At 30.7% G+C, this 26,939-nt stretch overlaps 1 pseudogene; it reads right to left on the bottom strand.

Moving 5' to 3' along the window:
* Positions 1-4,191: 4,191 nt before the first annotated feature.
* Positions 4,192-24,395, bottom strand: LOC109075526 (annotated as a pseudogene).
* Between the last annotated feature and the right edge of the window lie 2,544 nt (positions 24,396-26,939).

The following is a 26,939-nucleotide window of genomic DNA, read 5'->3' as shown; positions in this document are numbered from 1 at the left end:
TGCATATATATATATATATATATATATATATATATAAGATATATATATATATATATATAGTTATTGGCCAGAATAAACTAGTCATTCTTTAATTCATTCATTCATTCATTCATTGATTCAATAAACTGCTATTTTCTAAATAGATCCTTTATAAAATTTGCCTTATGTACGTAATTTATAACTATATACTATATGTGTGCATGCATAAAAATGTATATTATGTATTATCACTTATATATATATATATATATATATGTATATGCATGCACACACACACAAATTCAAATTTTAAACAACAAAATATAAAGATAAAATTAATCTATACATATAAAAAAAAATCTTTATACAAGTGTGTATAATATATATAATAAACTGCCAATTTCAAACCTGATTGAAGTATGTATATTATATATTATGCCAAATAAATAAAATAAATATTTGGCTATTTTCCAATAGTAATTATGAGATGGATCAGACCAGGTATTTTCTAAACAGGTACTTTATTGATGTCTGACGTGCACAGAGAGGTCAATTATTTAAGTGAGATACAGGAACATTTCAAGAGGAATGCAATTATGTCACATTTCAGCTCCACTGCATGCTGTACCACAGTAAACATGGTAACCTCCACATTCAAAATGAAATGAGACAAATCGACAACTTAATACAAAAAAACAAACATTTTCTATTTCATCTCCTGTTTTTAAAATGGCACCGCGGTTGACTTTAGATTTCAGTTGTGCAGTTCTGTGAACAGATCCCAGAGCAGCTGATAATACTGAACATACTATAAATAAACTCTAAAATAAAAAAACCCTAAAGAGTCAGTGTGCAGGAATGAAGTAAAAAAAAATACTGAATATTAATAAACAATATCTGAAGACGTCCCTGAACAAAATAATGACCTAGAAATACAAACGCTTCAATAAGAGTCGAATCATCTGACCTTTTTTTACTTTTTAATTAACGTAACAAACACTGTAATCTGCAACATACTATCGCTGTGACCTTACGACTGTTGTTGAATTCATCTGATAAATAACCGCAAACGAACGGCTCTCCGTTCTAAACATGACGTGTTTACAGTATGAAAACATCTGAAATGTGACACGTATGAACACTTCCTCTGCTGAGATGTGACGTGGTGCCGCTGGACAAGGACTGCGCTGCGACTGCATGAAATCTAAAGGAACATGATTCCCGTTTACTGTCAAACACACACACCGAACACACACACACACATCTGCAGTATGTGAATTAAAGCTTGTGGAACGGCCAAGAAATGATTCAGTACAAGTGAATCAGCAAGTATGCATGGATGAATCTTTCAAATCCTCTCAAGGACGTCAGGCTCATATTTCAACACAAAATCAAAAGAATCAATGAGAATTTGAAGGGAATGTGATTCGTTATGACAAGATAAGAATCTTAGTGATTCAAAAGTAAAGATTCATATGATTCTTCTAAGGAAAGATTCATATGATTCTAATAACAAGGAAAGATTCATATGATTCTTCTAAGGAAAGATTCATATGATTCTTCTAAGGAAAGATTTATATGATTCTAATAACAAATAAATATTCATATGATTCTTCTAAGAAAAGATTCATATGATTCTTCTAAAGAAAGATTCGTATGATTCTTCTAAGGAAAGATTTATATGATTCTAATAACAAATAAATATTCATATGATTCTTCTAAAGAAAGAGTCATATGATTCTTCTAAAGAAAGATTCATATGATTCTTCTAAGGAAAGATTCATATGATTCTTCTAAAGAAAGAGTCATATGATTCTTCTAAGGAAAGATTCATATGATTCTTCTAAAGAAAGATTTGTATGATTCTTCTAAGGAAAGATTTATATGATTCTAATAACAAATAAATATTCATATGATTCTTCTAAGTAAAGAGTCATATGATTCTTCTAAGGAAAGATTCATATGATTCTTCTAAGGAAAGATTCATATGATTCTTCTAAGGAAAGATTTATATGATTCTTCTAAGGAAAGATTCATATGATTCTTCTAAGGAAAGATTCATATGATTCTTCTAAGGAAAGATTTATATGATTCTAATAACAAATAAAGATTCATATGATTCTTCTAAGTAAAGAGTCATATGATTCTTCTAAGGAAAGATTCATATGATTCTTCTAAGGAAAGATTTATATGATTCTATTAAAAAGTAAAGATTCATATGATTCTTCAAAATAAAGATTTATATGATTTTAATAACAAATAAAGATTCACATGATTCTTCTAAGTAAAGATTTATGATTCTTCTAAGGAAAGAGTCACATGATTCCTCTAAAGAAAGATTCACATGATTCTTCTAAGTAAAGATTTATGATTCTTCTAAGGAAAGAGTCATATGATTCTTCTAAGGAAAGATTTATATGATTCTAATAACAAGTAAAGATTCATATGATTCTTCAAAGTAAAGATTTATATGATTCACATGTTCTGGAGAGTTTCGTAAGATTCAATATAGGAAGATTTGAATAAAACCTAAATAAACACGGTGTGAAAGATTCAATTCCAATCCATAAGTCTTGAGATCTGACGTGTATTTGTTTGAAATGATTGGAAGCACTAGTGTGTTGTGAATACTGCAGATGAGTGTGGAGCCTCTACATACAGCAGAAAGAGAGACAGAGACGCTTCCTTGACCCATGATCCTCTAGGCTAATTCTTCACGTTTACTGAGTCCGCAGCTGATAGTCTGCAAAGAGAGAAGGAAATGAGTGAGGCTTAATTAAATGCACAGAACGACAGGAAACAGGAAAAAATGGAAAACGAGGGGAAAGTTAATTGTGCCAGCTGAACTTTCTCTCTCCACCCTTCAAAACACAATCAAAAACTCCATCAGTCAGTAAGACTGAGACACAAGTTCACAAAATGAACATAAATGGTGGGTATAAAACAGATGCTGGAGATGCAGCACTCATAGAGGAAGACAGCTAACCCGAGTTTACACGATTGTAGAAAATTTAGCAACAATTTTGCAATAAGAGCACTTGGTACATGGCTTTTCATTTCATGTCATTAGACGAGAGCATCAAGACAAAGAGAGTGCTTCTGATTTAAACAGCAGTAGTAAAAACTGTTCATTTCACTTCAAACTGTTCATCTGAACAAATGTCATGTGGAACCTTTTTTTTATGTCAAAAATACATGCACTATAAATATATTAAACATGATTTCTGTAAACATAGCACAAAAACACAAATATATATTTATATAAACGATGCTGTCTTTATTGTGTTTATATAGATTTAAAAAAAAAATTAAAACATGCCTTCACTTTTCATTTGTAATTTATTATTTGTAATATTTAATTAGCTACAGCCAAAAACCTTTCAGAGTAAATACAAATGATAGAAAGATTTAACTTTTTATTTGAAATTATTGTTATAATTTACCTTAATTATTTACAATGACTGCTTAGAATTATGGTCCTCGTGATCGGAAAAAATACTTTCAGAGCATATATAATAAATTATTAAAGATAGAAATATAGATTGACTGATTGATAGACTGAAGTAAAAAAAAATATCTAGATGTAAAAAAAAAAAACATTTAATATATTTATTATATATATATATATATATATATATATATATATATATATATATATAATGATAAAAAAATATTTTATATTAGAAATATTTATATTTATATTAACTACTACTATATATTTTTTATTTTGCAATTTGGCATCTTTATTATTTAATTAGCTACAATGACTGTTGGGATAAAAATGATGGTTCTTGGTGATTGGAAAAAAATACTTTCTCATCAAATACAGAAAAAGAAAAAGAAAACAACAAAATATTATAAATATTGGGAAAAATACCTAAATAAAAAAAAAAGATTTCTTAATATACAATAAAAAAAAAATGTATAAAAACACAACTCTGACTACTAAAATATATGTGAAACATATTTAGGCTTTGCTCTCAGTTGAAAGCTGAAGATGTGAATTCAGAGAAAGAAAATCTCCTACAACATCATGTACCACTCACTCACTGTACCAGCGTTTCTAATTTTATCGGGGTTTCACCATCTTGCACGTGTCTGTCCTGAACATCCTCTTTTCACAGAACAATTTCATCTCCGCATTTAACACCAATCTCCCATCATTCTGCACTGCATTGCAGGTATTTGGCAACAATTAAGCAACGCTGTGTTTTATGATGATGACAAAAGTGGGGAGAGAGGGTGGGGAGGATGATGAGGGGGATTTTTGAGTGTTTTATGTGTGATGTATCGCACCCACGGCAGGGCCTGATAGCCGCTCTTCTCGATGATCTTCAGGTAACGCACCTGTCAACACACACACACACACACACCGTCACTATCATACTGCAATGCATTGTGGGTGAATTCATTAAGCCAAACCTGCTAAAGGCCTACAAAACAATGGGAATAAATAACAAACCATTCAAAGAATGCAAAGCAATATTTAGTTACTCAGCCTTTGAGTAAATTATACTTTTCCAATGCACAATGCAATGCAAAGATGGCTAAAAATATAAAGAAGGAACAAAAATTATTGCATTTTTGTATGCAACAACAACAACCAAAAAAAGGCTTTGAACAAACCCAACCAAGAATGTTTGAGGAATATCAAGCACTGGCAAAAGCATCCCGGGTTTGTGATATCTACACATCATTTAGCGTTAGCTTCATGTCAGCTCCACGTGGGCATCCGAGGGTAAATCTGAGCCCATGGGAAAGTGGCAGAGTTGGACACCGCGGGCGGAAGCGCATGAAGAAGTGAGATTGGGGAAATGGCACCTTTCAGTGGCGAACGCTATTGAGTCACTCGTTGTGTTCATACGGGCCTTGCATCACTACACAAGCTTTTGCACAACCGCTCCAAACATGCTGAAAGAGCACAATCGTGTTTTGTAAGAGGCGACAGATAAACCTGATACTCGGAATTAGAGGTGAAACGAGTTGTTTTTGCCCATGTTACAATACGGTTTCGCCAGTTCAGAGTTTTATGGTGGTTTCTAATCGGCTCAGTTCCCCCTGTGTTTTAGTGTATTATGCTTCTATATTAAACAACACGACTGTTGGAGGGAAATTATGGTTTCTGTGACTGGGGAAAAAAATCATTTCAGAATAAATACATAATCAAGATCATAAGATTATAATACATATTGTAATAAATTTTTTTATTATTAATTTTTTAACAATTAAAAGCGCTGCAGAAAATTGTTGTTTTCTGTAATTGAAAAAAAAAAAAAATTGCAGATCAAATACATAAATAAGATTATAAAAATTTAATTTTGGTTAATGTGATTATAAAAAAATAATTTCAAAGCAAACAAATGATCAAGATTATAATACAGATTATAATAATGCATTTTTATTGATTTCGTATGACTAAAATATTAACAAATATATGTAAATATATTCATAAATACATACACATATATAATAATACTTATCCATAAAATATGTGTAATTATAATTGTTGTAACTGATAACATACATATACACACACACACGTCTTATATTATAATTGGTATAAAATATATATATATAGTATAACATATAATCAGCTACAATAATATTATACGTTGTAATTGATTATTATAATACTAAAATATTAATAAAGAATAATCACAATTATATACCATAATAACTTCTTATAATAATTTTAATATAACTTTTAAAATATACCAAAAAAACTAGTACAAGAACTCCAAATCTGGCTCAAACACTGAGTTATGTACTATCTGTTTGACAGAACAATAAAAACATGGGTGGAAGGGGCGGTTAGGAGTGTTTTGGAATTTATTTTAGTTTTTTGGAAAGTCTCTTTATTTTTGCAATTCCTTTTGATGTCTCTAGTCACCTTTAAACGTCTCCCGAGAGCAGGGTGGACATTTAAGACGTGAGGAATTACAGTCCTCCTGTCCAGCAGCTCTGTGTTTGTTGATTTTGCTGAGCGTTTGTTTTAATCGTGGACTCTATTCTCTCAGAAAACCTCCCTGTCTAAATGCACAGAAATAGCCGACGTACGAGGCTTACGCAGAACCAGAGCCGTATTCTAGGTATCAATGCAGATTTAAAAAGCACGAGGACAGCCCTGTGCACACACGTTTCGGGAGGCATTTTGGGAATCCTGGCGTCCGTGGGCCGGTAATGTGCCACTCTTGGGTGCAGCTCACACAAACTTACCAGGCCACCATCGGCGTCCACCCTGGCGAGCACGACGAGACGGCCAGACTATAAAGGTCTAAATGCTGCCGTGCGCCGCTCGTCTTGTCGGGTTGCGTTTATGTCATGCTCTGGTCAGCCCTTCGTGAACTCCAGTGTATATTTGCAGCTGGATGGAGTCCAGTGTGGGCAGTGCTGAGATGTGCGTGGTCACCGGTCTCTCATTAGCATGCGGCGTGAGCTCACGGTCAGACAGGCAGGCAGACGCGCACACACATACACGGCCGCTGACTCAGCTCTTTACATGCATCATTCCTTCACTATGTAAACAAGCAAACAAAATATACAGCAGGGACTTTCCTGAAGGCCAGTGTTTCAGGGTTTTTAGAATTATAATGAGATGGAAAAACATGCACCATGGCAAATATTTGAATTCAAATGTTATGTTGTTGATAAAAACATAACGAGAAAAAAAGTTTTTTTTTGTTTTAAAAAATTAAAAATGTTATTAATTAATTATTAATTATTATTTTATAAGGATGCATTAAATTGATCAAAAGTGACAGTAAAGACATTTATAATAGTAATAAAGAGTTCTATTTCAAACAAATGCTGTTTTGAACTTTGTATTCATTACAGTGGACCTATTATGCAAAATCCACTTTTACATGTTGTTTGGACATAAATGTGTGTTGGCAGTGTGTGAACACAACCATCCTATAATGATCAAAATCCTCCCAATCCTTATTTTTTTTAATCCCCTATAAACTAGGGATGCACCAAAATGAAAATTCTTGGCCGAAGCCGAACAACATGAAACACTGGGCCGAAGTTTTTTGACGTTTTTTTCCCCCCCATGTAGGCTGTTTTTATGTTTTTTTTTTTTTTCTTTTTTTTTTTTTTTGTTTAAATATGTTTGTAAAGTAAAATTTTTTGGCCATTTTTGAGACTTAATAATCTTAAGAGACTTCTTTTTAAACATTAGTATATTACAGATCCCAATTTGAACACTATGTGTGAAAGTTATAATAAATGTATTAATAGACCTGTTGTAGGGTCATTATTACTATCATTATTATTGTCTTAATTTTTTATTTTATCTCGGGTTTTATTTTGGCAGAAACCTGCAGGAAGATCTCAGTGCTTCTTTTTGTTGACTACAGCATGCAGATTTATAAATGATTCTCATTACGAATTTGGGAAGATGTTTATCATCACATCACACATCACATATCTCATTGTCACATGCCAAAATTCACAAAACCGTTTGTAAAAAAAACATTTGACGAGTAACAAGTCAATGCTTCGTGCTTGTAATGATTTCTGCATCTTTCTCTGATAGTTTTAAACACTTTCACACTGCCGACATGTTTGCTGCAGTGCGTGCCTCTATTTGATCGCAAGTGCATCCCTACTATAAACCAAATCAGTCTTACTACTAGACCTGCCGTTTTGATTATCTATGCAATATGACTTCACATTGCATAGGGCGGGGCCACGGGGGTTGATTGACAGCTCTGCACTGCTATAATTTCCACCCTCTGTAACTTCAACGTCTCGCAAGCAATCCCCGTGTTTTTTTGTGTTTGGATGTAAAACTGAACATAAGAGTCTGCATTTTTGTCCCAACGCCTCAAAATCTACCTAAATATGTGTATCACTCATTTTGTCGTTATAGTGCTTGCCGTTTTAACCGTATTTGTGTGCGTACATCAAGTATTTTTAACTGATCAGCGCCGTGCTTGTGAGATTAGTTAGCACCGTTCGTAGCACGAGATTCATTCGGTAGCACGGTCTGATTTTGGGCTGAAACTTCACAGACACACTCTGGGAACACCCAAGACCATTGTTACAAGAAAATTCAACTTTGCATTACGTGAATAAATTATATTTGAAAATAAATTTACAAAATGTTACTGAGAAATGTTGCGAGTCATGTGTGTCATGTGAAGAGCTCAAAGCTACAGACAAGAGAGTTAAAGATTGTTTTGCATTTTAAAAAACCTTTGTGAAAATTACACGTCTACAAGATCTGTGCCCTCGGAGCGTGACGGTAATAGAGCCGCTCGGTGGAGAAACGCTCATTTACTGCAGAACTGGCAACGAGAGGCTGCATGTTACGCCTAATAACAGTGTGGGAAACACAACAATTACTGACAAAAGGCAACTTTAATTGGAGAAGTCGAGCAATTAGAGGATCAGAAAAATGCCAACCTTCATGCTTTCGCTTGAGTTTCATCCAAATATAGTTTGAAATTAAGATTTTTTGAATGATGTCTCTTCTGCTCACCAAGGCTGCATTTATTTGATCAAAAATAGAGTAAAAACAGATAAATATTATTACTAATTGAAATAGTTGTTTTCTATGTGAATATCTGTTAAACTGTAATTTATTTCTGTGATGCGCAGCTAAATTTTCAGCATCATTACTCCAGTCTTCAGTGTCACATGATCTTCAGAAATCATTCTAATATACTGATTTGCTCAATTATCATTAATGGTTCTAATTGTTATCAATTTTGAAAACTTGTGTTTAATATTTTTGTGGAAACCACAATGAATATAAACTTTGTTGAACAGAAAGTTCAAAAGAACAGCAATTATTTGAAATAGAAATCTCTTGTAACCTTATAAATGTCTTTACTGCATGTTTCTTGAGCAGCAAATCAGAATATTAGAATGATTTCTGAAGATCATGTGACTCTGAAGACTGGAGTAATGATGCTGAAAATACAGCTTTGATCACAAAAATAAATTACATTTTACATTATATTCACATAGAAAATGGTTCTTTTAAATTGCAATATTATTTCATAATTTCTACTGCATTTGTAAATAAATGCAGCATTGATGAGCAGAAGAGACCTTTCAAAAACCTTAATTATCCCAAACTTTTGACCAGTAGTATAAATATAGCCATGCTGGGAAAACTATTCGGGTTTTCATATAAAACCCATGCATGCTAAAAATTGCATGCACGTGTCTATTTGTGACTAGCAGAGGCCAGTGGTAATAGTCCAAAGGCCAGTCCAGTGCATCGAGACAGACTGCAGATCTCTAGATGCGGTCGGCCAGTCTTAGACAAACGGCCCGAGGCTTGACACGCAACCAAACCACAGCCTGGTTCTGCGAGCGTGGGACTGTCGCACAATCAGCTGGCGGCGCTAATCGCAGGGGACTCAACGCCTGGCGCTCAGGGCACGCAGACGTGCTGACCGCGGCCGACAGAGCTTATCAAAGCCTGCCTGAGGTTTCCAAGCAGGTCAGCACCCGGAACGCCTCTCTCACGGGAACCCAGTCGAGCGGAGTTTGTGATGCACCCCTGATTGAAGAACTAGCATGCATTTTAAATTCCCAAAGAGCTCTTTTAATGACGCTCGGGGATCAAAACCCCCACAGGAAAGCTGGGAAGCAGTTGAAAAGCGGCAGGACTGAATGAAAACACCAAAGAAATTAGAGAGAGGAAATTTCATAGAAGTTCAGCACTTAATTAGATCTGACACTCGATTGACTTTCCCCTCATCATTTTTGCCCAAACATCCTCATTCTCAGGGGAAATTGAGTTTCGGACGGTTTTATGTCATTTATATCCGCGTGGGCTGATGAAACTTACCATTATATGGAGGAAATCTTTTGTTTAAAACACAAAATCAGAGGTAATTTTATTGGAGAAGCGGTTTATGAATATTATACCCGAGGTCGCCCCGAGTTCAGCTCGAAAACTGCTGTTTCACCTTCAACCTCTCTGTAATTTGTCTGATTCATCTGATTGTCGATTGTTCGTCTGGTTTGTGGCTTACAGACAAAAACAGCTGAATGTCAAACAATGTCAGCATGAAATGTTGACAAATAACAGACTGGCTCCTCGACTGAATTAAAGCGTCTGCTAAATGCAGAAATATGAATGTGACACTGTAAAATAAAAAAATAAATAAAAAAGAGCTATCAGATAACATAAATCCTCACGCAGATGATAAACATAAATAATGTTTTTTAGCTTAATAACTTTGCAGTACTGGCTTCCACTGTAAATGCTTCAACCAAACCTTTACCTAAACTATTATCAATGTTTTTAACCGGGTATATAACTTTCTCTGATCTAAGAGCACAAAGAGGTGGTCCAATTTGTTTGTTTTAACATTTGCAGTGTCTCTGGTGAAAACCTCTTTCATCTGTGGGAACTGGAGGAAGAATTTGTCCTTTCAAGTCAACTAAAAAGACAGCATCACTTCACACGCTCTCAGAACGACACCTGCCTTCAAGTTCACTCAGTGGACATCAGTCAGCGCTCATCATTGACTCGTAAGAGCCACACAAACACCACACACACCTAATGCCATTATATAAGAGATGATGAAGCGTCTGCAAAGAAAAAGTGCAAGAGTAACCTAAGACACGAGTGATTCCTCAATGCATATGTCTTGTAAACAAAAGGTGTGCAGGTACTTCAGTGATCAGATGTGCCATTCTCACCTGCTGGTAGGGCTGCACGTTTTGGGGAAAACAAATAGTGACTTTTCTGATAGAAACTAAAATGTGACCCTGGACCACAAAACCAGTCATAAGGGTCAATTTTACGAAACTGAGATTTATACATCATCTGAAGGCTGAATAATTACGCTTTCCATTGATGTATGGTTTGTTATGATAGGATAATATTTGGCCGAGATACAACTATTTGAAAATCTGGAATCTGAGGGTGCAAAAAAATCTAAATATTGAGAAAATCACCTTTAAAGTTGTCCAAGTTGAGTCCTTAGCAATGCATATTACTAATCAAAAATTAAGTTTTAAGATTTATTTACAGTAGGAAATTTACAAAATGTTTTCATGGAACATGATCTTTACTTAATATCCTAATGATTTTTGGCATAAAAGAAAAAGCAATCATTTTGACCCATGCAATGTATTTTTGGCTATTGCTACAAATATACCCCAGAGACTTAACACTGCTTTTGTGCTCCAGGGTCACAAATGTAAAAAAGTTTTTGCTGTGCTGTTTGGCTATTGCTACAAATATACCCCAGAGACTTAACACTGCTGTGTCTGCTGTGCATTTGTAGGTATTTTTTAATTTTTATTTTTTGCCATCTATATATATATATATATATATATATTATATATATATATATATATAATATATATATATATATATATATATATATATATATATCAATATTGCTATAAATAATAATAATAATAATAATAATAATAATACACAGTGCTGCACTAATAATAATAATAATAATAATAATAATAATACCTCTTGTTTCATAACTAAAAAATAAAAAATGACAAAAACTATAAAATATATTATAATACACATTGTTGCACATATAATAATTACTATTACTATTTGTTATCATTACTAAATAAAAACAAAGATGGCTAAAATTAATATTATAATGCACATTGTAGCACTAAAAATAATAATATAATTATTATTATCATTACTAAATAAAAATTATTAATAAAACAAAATAAGAAATATTAATGTTAATGATATAAAACTGAAAATGTTAAGAAATGTATTTAAGTGTATTTAAGAAAATATAACACCAATAATTTTATTTTTATTAAATTACTGTAAAATTGCAAGACTAATATTTATGGCTGCCCATTAAAGCATAAAATGTTATTTTTAAGGGAAAACCACATCTGGACCTTAAAGCTGCTCTTTTATTTATAAGTGCTTTTCATTACAAGTTTGGAAAAATTTTTGGCGCATGGTGCATTTTCCAATGCACATAATAAGCAACAGAAATGGATGCAGATGCTAAAAAAAAGTTCAAGTGGAGAAGCATTTACTGTGAACAAAGATGAGCTGTTTGCATGAACATAAACACGATGCTGTGCTCCACTCCGAAACACACAGCGCATATATTTATCCAATTAAATCAGCCTTTGTGATTCGCTAAGAGCACTGGTTCATATTGCAATTTTGGTTTTATTTCAGTAAGTCATGCAGCCATACCTGCTGAATGATTGAACAGATGAAAACACAAACAGGACTGTATGATTATTCTCATTTCTTTCTGTTAAACAGAAACCGAATGCATTCAAACCGAATGAACTCTGCATGAAGCAAACACATTTCTGCAAATTTAAAATAGTCTATTCATGTTAACACAAAAAGCATGAATCCACTGACAGCTCGATCCAAAGCTGCAGTGCACAACATCTGTGCGAGAATCATTCCCAGATCAACAAACAGCAGTTGTTCTGTTGAAAGTTTCCACAAACACGTCCCACAGCTCAACTGCAGTCCTGTCCAGTTCATTTCTGCTCTGCCCACCTTTATAAACTGCTGAGGCCTGAGAAACACACACACACACACACTCGACTGACCATAACAAATAAACACACCGTCTGCTAAAACACAAGAATCAGCAGCAGCAGCAGGAGCTGCGGTTCTGTTCTGTCTGTCCTGGCCTTGACTGTCCGCCAGCGTCTGGACTGGGCCACTGTCACGGCCACAACACACACACACACACACACACACACACACACACACACTGCATGCAACTTTAACCGTTTCTAATGCAACAAGATTAAAACCCACAATCCTGTACGAGACACATGATAAAGATTCTACAAAATGTTTTTCATGTTCATAAGAACTCAAAGGGAGTCTGTCATCATTTATTCACTCCCATGTTGTTTTTCTGTGGAACACATGAGAAGATATTTTAAAGAAAGTGTCCTTACAATGAAACAAAAACAATAATTGACTGATTTTCACTGTATGGACCAAAAAAAAAAAAAAAAAAAAAACTTTCAAAATATCCTCTTTTGTGATTGCTGAAGAAAGAAATCATATAGGTTTGGAATGATATGAAAGAGAGTAAATGACAGAATTATTATTTTTGAGTTTTGGATTTTATGACTTTTAAAGTAGAACTTCAGTGGGTTTATTAAACATTCTGCTTTCATCAACAAATAGATCTTAGACGTTAGAAGTTAAGAATATGCTATTTTATTCTTTAATACATTATTTTAAATTTTTCAGTTCTCATTTTAATAATAGTTTAAGTTTTAGTCATTTTGTTATGTTTCTGTTATTTTATAAAGTTTTTGTAAATATATTTAGCCTTAATTAATTTTTATTTTATAATAATTTTTAATTGTAAACTTAAATGTATTTTACTTCACTTGGCTGCCAGTGCACCATTTCTCATTTAACATTTTTAACTAATATATATATATATATTTTTTGTAGTTCACCATTTTTTTTTTTTATTATTCTAGTTGTAGTCAATGATGACAGCACTGGAGCAGATGCTGTATTTATCTTTTTATGAATGAAAACGAGGCTGTGTGGGACACATGCAGATCACAATGGGTGTTTATCAGAGCCTTCTGTCAGCAGGAATTGCTTTGAAAAAACATATTTCACTGTTGCGTCAGCAGAACAATCATGAGCAAAGATAAAATCAGTCGGACAGACGTCTAACCCTCACAGCCTCATTTACATTCCCAAGAAATAAAATGAGACATCAAGACAAAGGGCATTTATTTCAACATAATTAAATCCATTCCAGGTCAGAATTGCTCAAATGTGGGAAAATGTTTCCCAAAGAGCATCACAAAATCACTTCCATTTGAATCAACATTACGACAAACACCTGATTAGAATAAATAAACAAGTTATTATCAATATTTCTATGCAGACGTGTGATGTTCAGAGCCCTTGCTGTCATTGGGATTCTGCCTTCTTTTCATAAATAATATTTAGTGAAATTAATCCACTCAAGAGGTAACCAAAGAAGAGTAATGAATGAGAATGTTTGCTTAAAACCTATGAATTTAACTTCATAGTGTGTGGTGTGCTCATATTAATGTTTAAACAAAGCTGAGATGTTACCAACAAAAAAAAAAACCTGTCAGTGTACAAATCCTATAGAAGTACAGATTTATAGCACCATCTATTGATGACAGAGGAATAACCAGAACACACTGCATCTGCCACAGCCTGAGCAACAGGTGTTCAGCAATACAAAACCATCAAATAAAGTCAGCAGCGCCACCTTGTGTCAAAAACAGGAAACACAACCCTGCTCTGGTCTTCTGAATACTGAGACAGTTCTTACATATTCATACAGATTTTATTCTGCTTCAATATTTCTAGTTAGAGTAATATATTAGAAGTAAAATATGCTACATTAACCTTACGGTTGAAGTAAAAGTAATGTTTGGAATTTACACCATAATACAGGAGCTGCTTTTTAAGTAATATTTAATCTATTTATTAAAACATGCAACTGAAAACCTCTCTGTTCTCCAAATCCTAGTCAGGCTGGCCTACACCAGGCTTATTATTATGTTAAGTAAAACTAGAACTAAAACTATTCAAACATTTTTATTAATTGAAATAAAAGCTGATATAAAATAAATATTAGATGGAAAACCTAAACTTATTTCAATTTCTAATTTGCATTTACATACTTTCAAAATTACTGACTGGAAATAAAATAAATAAAAACAAAAACTGAACTAAAAGTCAAACTTAGATTTAGGGGAAAAAACCTAAATGGTAATATAAAAAAAAAAAAAAAAAAAAAAAAAAAAAGAATAAAAATGAAAAAAGCACATAAAATGACTAAAATGTAGATAAATTAAAACTAAACTGAAAATATAAAAATAAAAGCAGATTCAAAATATGACTAAAAAAATATAATAGTAGATAAATAATACTAAATGGTAATATTAAAAAAATGAAACATTACAAAAGCACATAATAATAATAATAATAATAATAATAATAATAATTCCTTACATTTATATAGCGCTTTTCTAGGCACTCAAAGCGCTTTACATTGTCAGGGGGTATCTCCTCATCCACCACCAAATGACTAAAATGTAAATTAAAACTAAACTGAAAATATAAAAATAAAAGCTGATTCAAAATATGAATAAAAACTATAATAGATCAATAATACTAAATGGTAATATTAAAAAAATAATAAAAATTACAAAGGCACATAAAATGACTAAAATGTAGAAAATGACTAAAATGTAGATAAATTAAAACTAAACTGAAAATGTAAAAATATAAAGGTTTTTCATTATATGTATGAATAATATATTTGTTGGTAGATAATTATTAATGGTTGGTAATATAAAAAAAGAATAAAAATTACAAAAAAAGAACAAAAAATTACCAAAATATAAATAAATTAAAAATAAACTGAAAATATAAAAAATAAAAGCTGATTCAAAATATGAACAAAAACTATAATAGTAGATAAATAATACTAAATAGTAATATTTAAAAAATAATAAAAATTACAAAAGCACATAAAATGACTAAAATGTAGATAAATTAAAACTAAACTGAAAATATATAAATAAAAGCTTATTCAAAATATGAATAAAAACTATAATAGTAGATAAATAATACTAAATGGTAATATTTAAAAAATAATAAAAATTACAAAAGCACATAAAATTAATAAAATGTTAATTAAAACTAAACTAAAAATATATAAAAATAAAACCTGATACAAAATATGAATAAAAACTATAATAGTAGATAAATAATACTAAATGGTAATATTAATAGTAGATAAATAATACTAAGAAAACGCATGTCTACATGTATTAATCACTCTCATAATCCAAGATAAAAAAAAAAGGATTGCAAGCCATAAAGTAACACTTTGTAATAAAAGTGTGAATGTAACACTTACCTGTATTCCAGAGGTGGTGAAATAGGGAATCTCAAACTTCACACTGATTGGTGGTTTTCCCTCCTTGTCCTCTGCCTCAACGCTGGGCAGCCCGAAATGAGCCCTCATCAGGTACTCCTTACCTCCCTGAAACACACACACACACACACACACATATAAGCTTCTGCTAATAGATTCATTATTATGAATGTAAAGTATCTCAACAGCGCTGTGCTTGTTTCTTACAGGGAAAGATTTGATGGACCAAACAATCTCGCTGTTCTCCGGCACCCACTTCACGCTGCCCACCGTGGTCTTAAACTTGGGCGTGTCTGCGTCCGTCGGGACTGGAATATGAATCTCCACGTTGTTGGCAGTGGAGCGTCGCTTAAACTGAGACTTGGCCTAGGGTAAGACAGACATGAGTTAGATGCTCTGTGCACGTCGGACGTTCACACGCATGCAGGTGTTCTCACTTTGATCATGTACTCGATTCTGCTGTGTGAATGCTTCTCAATCACAGACTCGATCCAGATCAGAGGCTTCACCTGTTCACACAGACCAAACAGACCAGTGTTATTACAGCATTACTTTACACTATTATAGTTTTTATTCATCTTTTGAATTAACATCTTTTATAATGTAATATTCTGAATTAGCATAATTTTAATTAATGTCAATGTTTTTGTTTTTTGTTTATTATTTTTAATAATTTTATGTAGTTTTAGCTGTTATTATATATAATTTTTTATGATTATATTATTTGACTTACAATTATTTCAATAAAGAAATATACATTTTATTTAAAAAAAATCTTAATCTTAATATTAATCTTTAAATTTTATATTTATTAAAAAACATTCATTTACAATATTATTATTTAGATTTAATTTACAACTTTAGTTGTAATTCATTATTTCCTTTTCATTTATTTATTATTCCTTTTTCTGAATTTATTAATTTACTGAAGTTTAAAAAAATTAATCTTATGTAAATATATATATATATATATATATATATATATTTTTTTTTTTTTTTTTTTTTTTTAATTTCAGTATTATATTTACATGACACTTTGTATTTCTATATTATGAAAAAAATTATTTTAATCTTAATCTTTAAATTTTATATTTATTAAAAAAAACATTATTAATTTACAATATTATTATTTAGGTTTAATTTACAACTTTAGTTGTAATTCATTATTTCCTTTTCATTTATTTATTATTCCTTTTCTGAATTTATTTATTTACTGAAGTTCGTTTTTTAATTTTTTAATCTTACGTAAATATATATTTTTATTTTATTTCAGTATTATATAAAAATTGTAATTTTTATATTTCTATATTATAAAAAAAGCTCTTAATATTAATATTAATCTTTAAATTTATATTTATTTAAAAAAAAACTATTAATTTACAATATTATTATTTAGGTTTAATTTACAGTTTGTAATTCATTATTTCCTTTTCATTTATTTATTATTCCTTTTTCTGGATTTATTAATTTACTGAAGTCAGTAATCTTACATTTTTTTTTTATTTTAATTTCAGTATTACATTTACATAACACTTTGTATTTCTATATTATATTATATATTTACACCTTATATTATCATTTACATTTATATTATAATTAAGTATAAGAGTACAAGTATATTTGTTATTTTTAAATAAGAGTATGAGTGAGTTTAGACACTCACGTGTGTGTTGAGGCGGTAGGACATCAGCTCAAACTCTCCGTCTGGAGGGATGAAGGAGATCGTGCGATCGTTCTCAAATCGAGACAGAGAGGAAAAAATTGTTGAAATTTAAATTCTTCAGATCTACTGATTTATTATTTTTTCCTGATGAAGAGGGGTGACTATTATACAAAAGACTAAGACACACATCCAGATGAGCTCAAAGCAAGCACACGTGACAGAAAAGCCATTAAACTCCAGTTCTGAGGTCACGGGGGTCTTTTAGCATCCGTATGGGGACAGAAAAGTGAGAATAGACTCACGGCCGGTGTTCTCAAACAGAACCTTGTCATTCAGACCCAAACGCAGCTCTGGCATTCCTGAGAGGAACACTCTCATCTTAATGGAGCCGACGATCTCGCTGCGAAGGACGTTACCGTTCGCACTGACCTGCAGAGAACACAGCAGACATGAAGACGTCAGGTCAAGTTACAATAACAAAATGTAATTTTTTTTAAATAAAAAAATAAAATAAAACCGATTTGAGCACATTAGAAAATAAATAAAAGATTTTTCAAAATCAATTTAACTTAATTAAAAATACTAATTGTAATAATAAATAAATATAGTTCATTAGTGTGATTATTTTTTATAATAGTTTTGTAATTTTATAATGTGGCTCATCCAGTCTGATTTTTAAGCTGAAACTATCTGTTTCACAATTAACAAATTGAATAGACAGTTAATTGAGATGCTTGATTATGGCAAAAATCATAATCGCAATAATTTTGGTCAATATTGAGATGCTCATTGACTTTGGAAACATCATGCATTTATTGAATTTTAAAAGTAACATCCTTCAACTTAGGTATATTAATTAAAATTCAACAACAAACATCCCAAAACTCATTCATGTTTTATATACTTATCAAATTAAATAAAATTAAGTAAATTTCATGGTAATATCATATATATCATAATATAATATATAGCTGTTTAGTTCATTAGTGTTATTTTTATGACATTGTATTTTTATGATGTTGTTCAAGAGCTGCTTGATTATGGAAAAAAAAAAAACCTTCATCATGATTATTTTGGTCTATATTGAGATATTCATCAACTTTGAAAACAACATACATTTATTGAATTTATCTTTTTTTAAATTCCATGGTAATATGATTATTATTTTTATATTAATTTTTTTTGAAAATTTTTTTATTTTTTTTGGCAAATTTATTTATTTTTTATGGTAAATTTTTTTTAGTTAGAGTGAATTTTTATAAATTATCTTTCCACTGACGTATGGTTCGTTAGGATCGGACACTATTTGAAAATCTGGAATCTGAGGGTGCAAAAAAAATCTAAATATTGAGAAAATCATCTTTAAAGTTGTCCAAATGAGGTTCTTAGCAATGCATATTACTAATAAAAAATTAAGTTTAAATATATTAACAAAGTATCTTTATGGAACATGATATTTACTTAATATCCTAATGATTTTTGGCTGAGAAAATCAAACCATTAATTTTGACCCATACATGTATTTTGGCTACATTGCTACAAATATACCCCAGAGACTTTAAGACTGCTTTTGTGCGTGCAGGACACATTTTATGTCTTTGCCCGCCCTATTAGTTTTAACATGGACTGTTTCAAAACACGCTATTCTCATAACGTGTTTAAAGGTTCATCCATATCTCCACAGTGTGCACGTGTCCCTGTTTGTTATTGATGATTGTCCTGTGTTTATTACAGGAGCATGCCGTCTACAGACGTCTATCGAAACGTGGCCCTTCTAAAAACATACCAGGATGGTTGACATACTCGATGACGTCCAGGAAAACCTCGTTCTTCCTGGTACTTGCAAATGCCCTCTGAACCTCCAGGAGGACGGCTTGGTGACCGTTGGCAGGGGGGAGGGCCGCGGAGCGCCCGTGTCCAGCTTGTGACCTTCCTGCGTGATGTATCTGTGAAAAATAAACACCTTCCATCAGTTACTCCTGAATGACTGAACCTGCTGGGTCCGAGAGAGGCCTGGAGGTGTTGTAGTACTGCCATGTAAATGAATGTCAGTCACACGGTTTGAGGGCGAGTGAACTGAACTGTTCAAAATGGTTCGTAGAAAGGGAATCAAACACGGACTCACTCCTGGAGGATCTTGCTGTCAGTGGTCTGCGGGTATCCGAAGTCCATGAGTTCATCCAGCAGCTCGTTAAAAGTTATGACAAAGTCATTATCTCTGCAAATACTCTCCTATGACAAAGTTATCTCTGATACTCTCCTCCTCCAGCTCCTTAAAGTATTCAGAGAAAACCTGGGGAATAAAAACACATCAAATACCTGTTAGAATAAAGCAAGTGATACTGAAATGTATGCAGTGATAAACTGTTACGATCCAATAAGATGAGCTCCCTCACCCAGAAATCCCTTTAAGTCCACAACTGATGTATAATGTACCTGAATAATTTTGTAGAGGAAGGAGAAAACCAGGGAGACGCAAGCGTTCTTCTTGGATGTTGCAACAACTGTTTGTCAGCAGGTTAAGAGACAAAACATGCTTAAAAGAGACAGCAAACCAATACAATGATTAACAGGTTACAACAAACACGTTGTAAAATGATCCTAAGTAATCAAAATTTATTTATTCAGCAGCCATTGTCCTGAATGTATTTTTTTTTTTCAATTTATACAGCGATATCTGAATGATTTTTTTAAATTCATTTATTTTAAATAATTTTACTTTTAATAAAAAAAAAAAAAACGTAATGCTAATTATTAAGACTAATACCAATTCAAATCATTAATACTAATTATAACTATTTAGTGTCATTTTTAGGACATTGTAATTGTATGATGTTGTTCAAGTCAGCGCAGATTCATAATTAAAATCTAATTAAAGAATTCATTAATAAAGCTGCTTGATTATGGCAAAAAAAAAAAAACAACAACAACATCATCATCATGATTATTTTGGTCTATATTGAGATATTCATCAACTTTGAAAACATTTAAACATACATACAGCATATATGTAGTATAAAAATACTAATTGTAATAATAAATAAATATAGTTCATTAGTGTTGGTCTATATTGAGATATTGTATTTTTTTTGTGATGGCTCATCCAGTCCGAATTTTAAGCCGGAATTATCTGTTTCACAATTAACAAATTGAATAGACAGTTAATTGAGATGCTCGATTACGGCAAAAATCACAATCACAATTATTTTGGTCAATACTGAGATGCTTGTTGACTTTGGAAACATCATGCATTTATTGAATTTTAAAAGTAACATCCTTCAACTTAGGTATATTAATTAAAATTCAACAACAACCATCCCAAAACTCACTCATGTTTTATATACTTATCAAATTAAATCAAATTAAGTAAATTCCATGGTAATATCATATATATCATTATATAATATATACAGTACAGGTCAAAAGTTTGGAAACATTACTATTTTTAATGTTTTTGAAAGACTCCTTCTGCTCATCAGCCTGCATTTATTTGATCACAAATACAGAAAAAACAGTAATATTGTGAAATATTATTCCCACTTAAAATAATCGTTTGCTATTTGATATACTTTAAAAAAATAATTTATTCGCTGTGATTCAAAGTCTAATTTTCCGCATCATTACCCAGCCTTCGTTCACATGTACTCCTCTAACACATTATCTTAGAAATCATTCTACTCTTCTGATTAATTATGATTTTTGGAACAGTTCTGCTTTCTAATATATTGGATGAATAACTAGTTAAAAGAACTGCATTTATTCAAAAAAAAAACATCATCATGATAAAACAAAACAAAACAACAACATCATCATGATTATTTTGGTCTATATTGAGATATTCGTCAACTTGTTAACTATAATAACTCTGGTAACCTCAAAAAATCTCAGTTTCTCCGTACAGAGAATGATTGGGATTTTTAGCTCTAGATTTGTAGAGGTTTGGAGGATACGGTACAGGTTATTGTGCTTGATCCACATGAAGCGAACTCCTCCGTGAGCCAGGATGGGCGACAGCGTTCCCTCCTCCTCTTTATCCATCAGCAGGGACATGAAATGCTCGATCTCGGACATGTCCACATCTCCGCGGTAATTACGGCAGATCAGCACCTGAAACACACAGATGACCCTCGTAACACACAGCAGTTCAAATCCACTGACACTCCTTTCCAGTATCTGCATCCACATTAACCCAGATACACTTGAGTAACCATAGCAACCGAGGCCACTAATGAGCATTTTATCAGATTAAACAATCAGACTAGTTTTACAGTAAATGCAAAAGTTTGTGTAACACGATTTTACAGTGTAGGACAATTTCATTACTTGCAATTCACAGGTGTTCAGTTTCTACTGTCAGATTGAAGGCAATGATTTCTATTTAAGGTAAGATTAAATGTGCAATTATTTTATGCAACGCAAAGTGCTTTACAAAACAAGTGAAATATGAATGATATCTTGTTAAATTAACTAAAGCATAGAGATGGACACAAATAAGTTTAAAAAAGGATCAAGATAAATGTCTGCTCTTTATTAATTAGTGATAATAACTGACTTTTGACCGACAGTATATCAAAACTTAATAATAAGCAGGTGTGTAAAGAGTGAATTTCATTTTAGTCATTTTTATATCATTTTATCACAATTCATATATATCATTTAAAATAAAATAAATATTAATTGCTGCATCAAAACAGTAAAAACTTAAAATAATCTAAAGCTAGAACTGAAATAAAAAAATAAACTGAATCTAAACAGTAACATTTAAAACAAAATGAAAAATGACAAAAACATAAAAAATTTATATAAAATGATGAATTAAAAAAACTGAAAAATAAATATAAAAGCTAATTGAAATTAAAGCTATAAAAGTAATTAACAATGCTAAAATTACTGTAAATACAGTAAAATTTCAAGATTAAATGTGCAATTGTTTGATGCAATATGATGGGTTAATTAGTTAGTTAATTAGTAATTTTTGTATTTTTATATCATTTTATCACAATTAATAAAAAAATATATTAATAATAAATATATAAATCATAATTTATATTAAATACTATACTAATAGCTGCATCAAAACAGTAAAAACTTAAAATAATCTAAAGCTAGAACTTAAAAAATAAACTGAATCTAAACTAACATTTAAAAGAAAATGAAACATGACAAAAACAAAAATTTATATAAAATGATGAATTAAAATAAAACTGAAAAATAAATATAAAAGCTAATTCAAATTAAAGAAAGCTATAAAAGTAATTAACAATGCTAAAAATACTGTAAATACAGTAAAAAATTTCAAGTAAGATTAAATGTGCAATTATTTGATGCAATATGATGCGTTAACTAGTTAGTTAATTAGTAATTTTAGTATCTTTTATATCATTTTATCACAATTAATATACTATTTTTAACCTTATAAATGTTTTTACTGTTACTTTTGATCATTTTAATGGTTCTTACTGAATAAAAGTAAATAATACTATTTTTAACCTTATAAATGTAATAGCTGCATCAAAACAGTAAAAACTTAAAATAATCTAAAGCTAGAACTGAAATAAAAAATTAACTGAATCTAAACAGTAACATTTTAAAACAAAATGAAAAATGACAAAAACATAAAAAATGTATCAAATTATGAATTAAAATAAAACTGAAAAATAAATATAAAAGCTAATTCAAATTAAAGAAAGCTATAAAAGTAATTAACAATGCTAAAATTACTGTAAATACAGTAAAATTTCAAGTAGGATTAAATGTGCAGTTGTTTGATGCAATATGATGCGTTAATTAATTAGTTAGTTAATTAGCAATTTTAGTATTTTTTAAATCATTTACTCACAATTAATATATATATATATATATATATATATATATATATATATATATATATATATATATAAAAATTATAATTTATAAAAAAGAAAAGAATAAATACTATACTCATAGCTGCATCAAAACAGTTAAAAATAATCTTAAAATAATCTAAAGCTAGAACTGAAATAAAAAAAATAAACTGAATCGAAACAGTAACATTTAAAACAAAATGAAAAATGACAAAAACATAAAAATTAATATAAAATGACGAATTAAAATAAAACTAAATCATATCAAAGAAAGCCATAAAAGTAATTAACAATGCTAAAATTACTGTAAATACAGTAAAATTTCAAGTAGGATTAAATGTGCAGTTGTTTGATGCAATATGATGCGTTAAAAAACAAGCGAAAGACGAATAACATCGTATTAAAATAAAGCAAGAGGACGAACACACACACACACACACACACACACACACACACACACACACACACACACACACACACACACACACACACAAAACTTACAAATTAGTTTTAATAATGATTAATGACTGACAAGCAGCTGCTTGAGGAGTGAATTTATATTTCAACACATCTCGGTTTCATTAACTAATAATTTAATCATCTGGATTTTTAAATCCCCTCAGATTTTTTTTTAGATCGAAGGAATCACGTTCATTTATTTTAATGAACAATAACTTTGAAATCTGTTTGAATACACTCACGTTGGTGTTTGACGTGGATTAGCTTTAGCCTGCTGTGCTAGCGAACCGTCATCTTACCTTCCCCTTCAGATCCAACACATAAACAGCGCTCGCCGACATGTTTGCGCCTTCCTCGACCGCTTTTATCCTTAATCTACAGAAGTCCGCTCACTTCTGGCGCATTTGTTAGTTTAATAAAGAGCTGTCATCCGTTTTAGACGCTCAAAGAAGCTCCCTCATCAAAATAGCGGATGGGAGAGATTTTGAGGAACCGAGAGGCGCTGCTGCGGTGTGAGTGAGAGACTGTAGCGCCACCTGCCGCACTGGACGAATGACAGAACTACAGTAAAGACCGCTGCCACACGCATCACACTTGCTCTGATAGCGTGGTGTGTCTATGTATTTATTACATATTGTTTAAAAAAAATTACATTTATATATTAATAATTATTTTATAATTATTTTACAATTATGTTAATATTATTATTATTATTATTATTATTATATAAATGTTATATTTATTTAGTAAATTAAGGAATACATATTAGAATTTTATTTTATTTTATTTTATTTTATTTTATTTTATTTTATTTTATTTTATTTTATTTTATTTTATTTTATTTTATTTTATTTTATTTTATTTTTTATTTTATTTTATTTTATTTTCACTAGATGGCGCTCGATGCTAAGCAGTGCTCCACGTATATTACTTTCTAGATTTCTGGTTTTTGGTCTCAATGGTCTGGGACACGACCACAGTTTACCTCAAGTGTGCAAAAGTGTGTTTGTTCATACTTATTTTAGTATTATTTTAAACTGTATTTAATAGCATTTAGTAGCAGTTAGTATACAAGAAATTAAAAAGTAACTATAAATACAAAAATTAAAGATAAAATAGTAAAAAAAAACAACTAGGCCTACCATTATAAAAATATAAATATAATAAGAAAGTTTACCTCAAGTGTGCAAAAGTGTGTTTGTTCATACTTTTTTTAGTATTATTTTAAACTGTATTTAATAGCATTTAGTAGCAGTTAATATACAAGAAATTAAAAAGTAACTATAAATACAAAAATTAAAGAAAAAAGTGTATATAAAAACAACTACCATTATAAAAATATAAGTAATAAGAAAATATAAATAGAAAAGCTAACTAAAATTATGAAAGCTATAAAAGTACATAAAAAACAAGACTGAAATAAATTTTCAATTTAGTAATTTTATTTGTTCAACTTAAACTTATTTCTGTTATTCGGCATTTCTAATTTTGTTTAGTTTAAGATTTTCATCTGATATTTATATTTCATTTGAGCTTTTATTTCAGCGAACTAGTTTATATACATATATATATTTCTAGATTTAGTCAGTGATGATAGCCAGGTTGAAGTGTTTGTGTGGTTGAGCTGCAGTGGACTGTGAGGCTGTTGCTGTCTGTATGTTCAGAGTGAGCGTCGTTTCTGACGTCAGATCTTTCTTTCTGATTTCTGACTGAGACAGGCAGCTTCACAGACACACTTTAACCTTGACATGCAGATGAGACGTTTACTGTGTGAAAGGGTTACGAGGAGCAAAGGCATCAAAATGATGAAACTGTCCGTTGTGAAAACTACAATGAGCTGCCAACGAAAGTCAAGACTGCTGAAATCTCTTCTGTACAAAAACCCAGCAACGTTCTTCAGATTCAGGGAATTTTTTTTTTTTTTTTTTTTTTTTTTTTTTTGCAGTGATTCCCTAAGAACCTTTCAGTTCAGAGTTTTAGAACATTTTTTACAGAAACTTTTTCCACTTTAAAGAACCTTTTGTGGAATGTAAAGATTCCATGGATAACAATATTCTTCAGATGCCAATAAGCTTTATTTTTAAGCGTGTACAGTAGGTCAAACATTCACACCCCTTCATCAGACCAATCACTAACAGACAGGGACAGAGACATCCATCATCCATCTGAGCATGACCATTGTTCAGAGCCTCTCTTTGTCTTCTTTCTAACCTCTTCACTGGTTTCCAGACGGCTGGAGTGAATTACTGCAGCTCTGTCCTGCTTTCCTCATATTTCCTCATAACATCAGTCCCATCAACTCAACAAAGACAGAAAATCATTGAACAAACATACATACAATATTCATTTTCTTAAAAATATATAAAAAAATTAGAATTTATTATATTATATTATATTATATTATATTATATTATATTATATTATATTATATTATATTATATTATATTATATTATATTGGTCATTAAAAATCATAATTACATCTTGTGTTATTTCTCAATTTATTTTAATTGAATTTAATTGGACAGTTTAAACCCACATTTAAATCACTAAATTAAAATGTATGTGAGCTTTGAGACATTTTTACACTCATGTTAAATTTGTATTTTTTCAGATCTTTAAATGATTTATATTAAAATATTAAACTATTTTAAAAAATAAATATTTAAAAGCATTTCAAAATATTTCAAATATTTTACGTTCTAAAACATGATTTTATTATATCAATATTTTAATTCATTTCACTACTTATTTTTTACCATATATTTTATATAAAACTGAAAATTTCTGTATTTTATATATTTAAGGCAATCCCAGAATGCACTGTGATCCAAAACAAAGTTTGTGTTGATTTTAAATGTTATCATGCATTTTGAATATAATCAGTAAAAAATATTGATTAAAAACAGTTAATCAAATTATACATAACTTAATGATTTCACATGTTAATACATTTGTATAATAAGAACTATTTGGATAAAGGTAAACACATTAAGATAGCTGTATAGGCAACAAATAACCTCCTGGACTACATGAATTATTAATGAATAAAGTGGAGATAAAAGTGAAGCTGTGTGGTGATGAAGTGAGTTAAG

This window comes from Cyprinus carpio, chromosome B2 (assembly GCF_018340385.1).
Source record: "Cyprinus carpio isolate SPL01 chromosome B2, ASM1834038v1, whole genome shotgun sequence".
Taxonomy (NCBI): Eukaryota; Metazoa; Chordata; class Actinopteri; order Cypriniformes; family Cyprinidae; genus Cyprinus; species Cyprinus carpio.
This window is presented reverse-complemented; position numbering and strand designations above follow the sequence as displayed.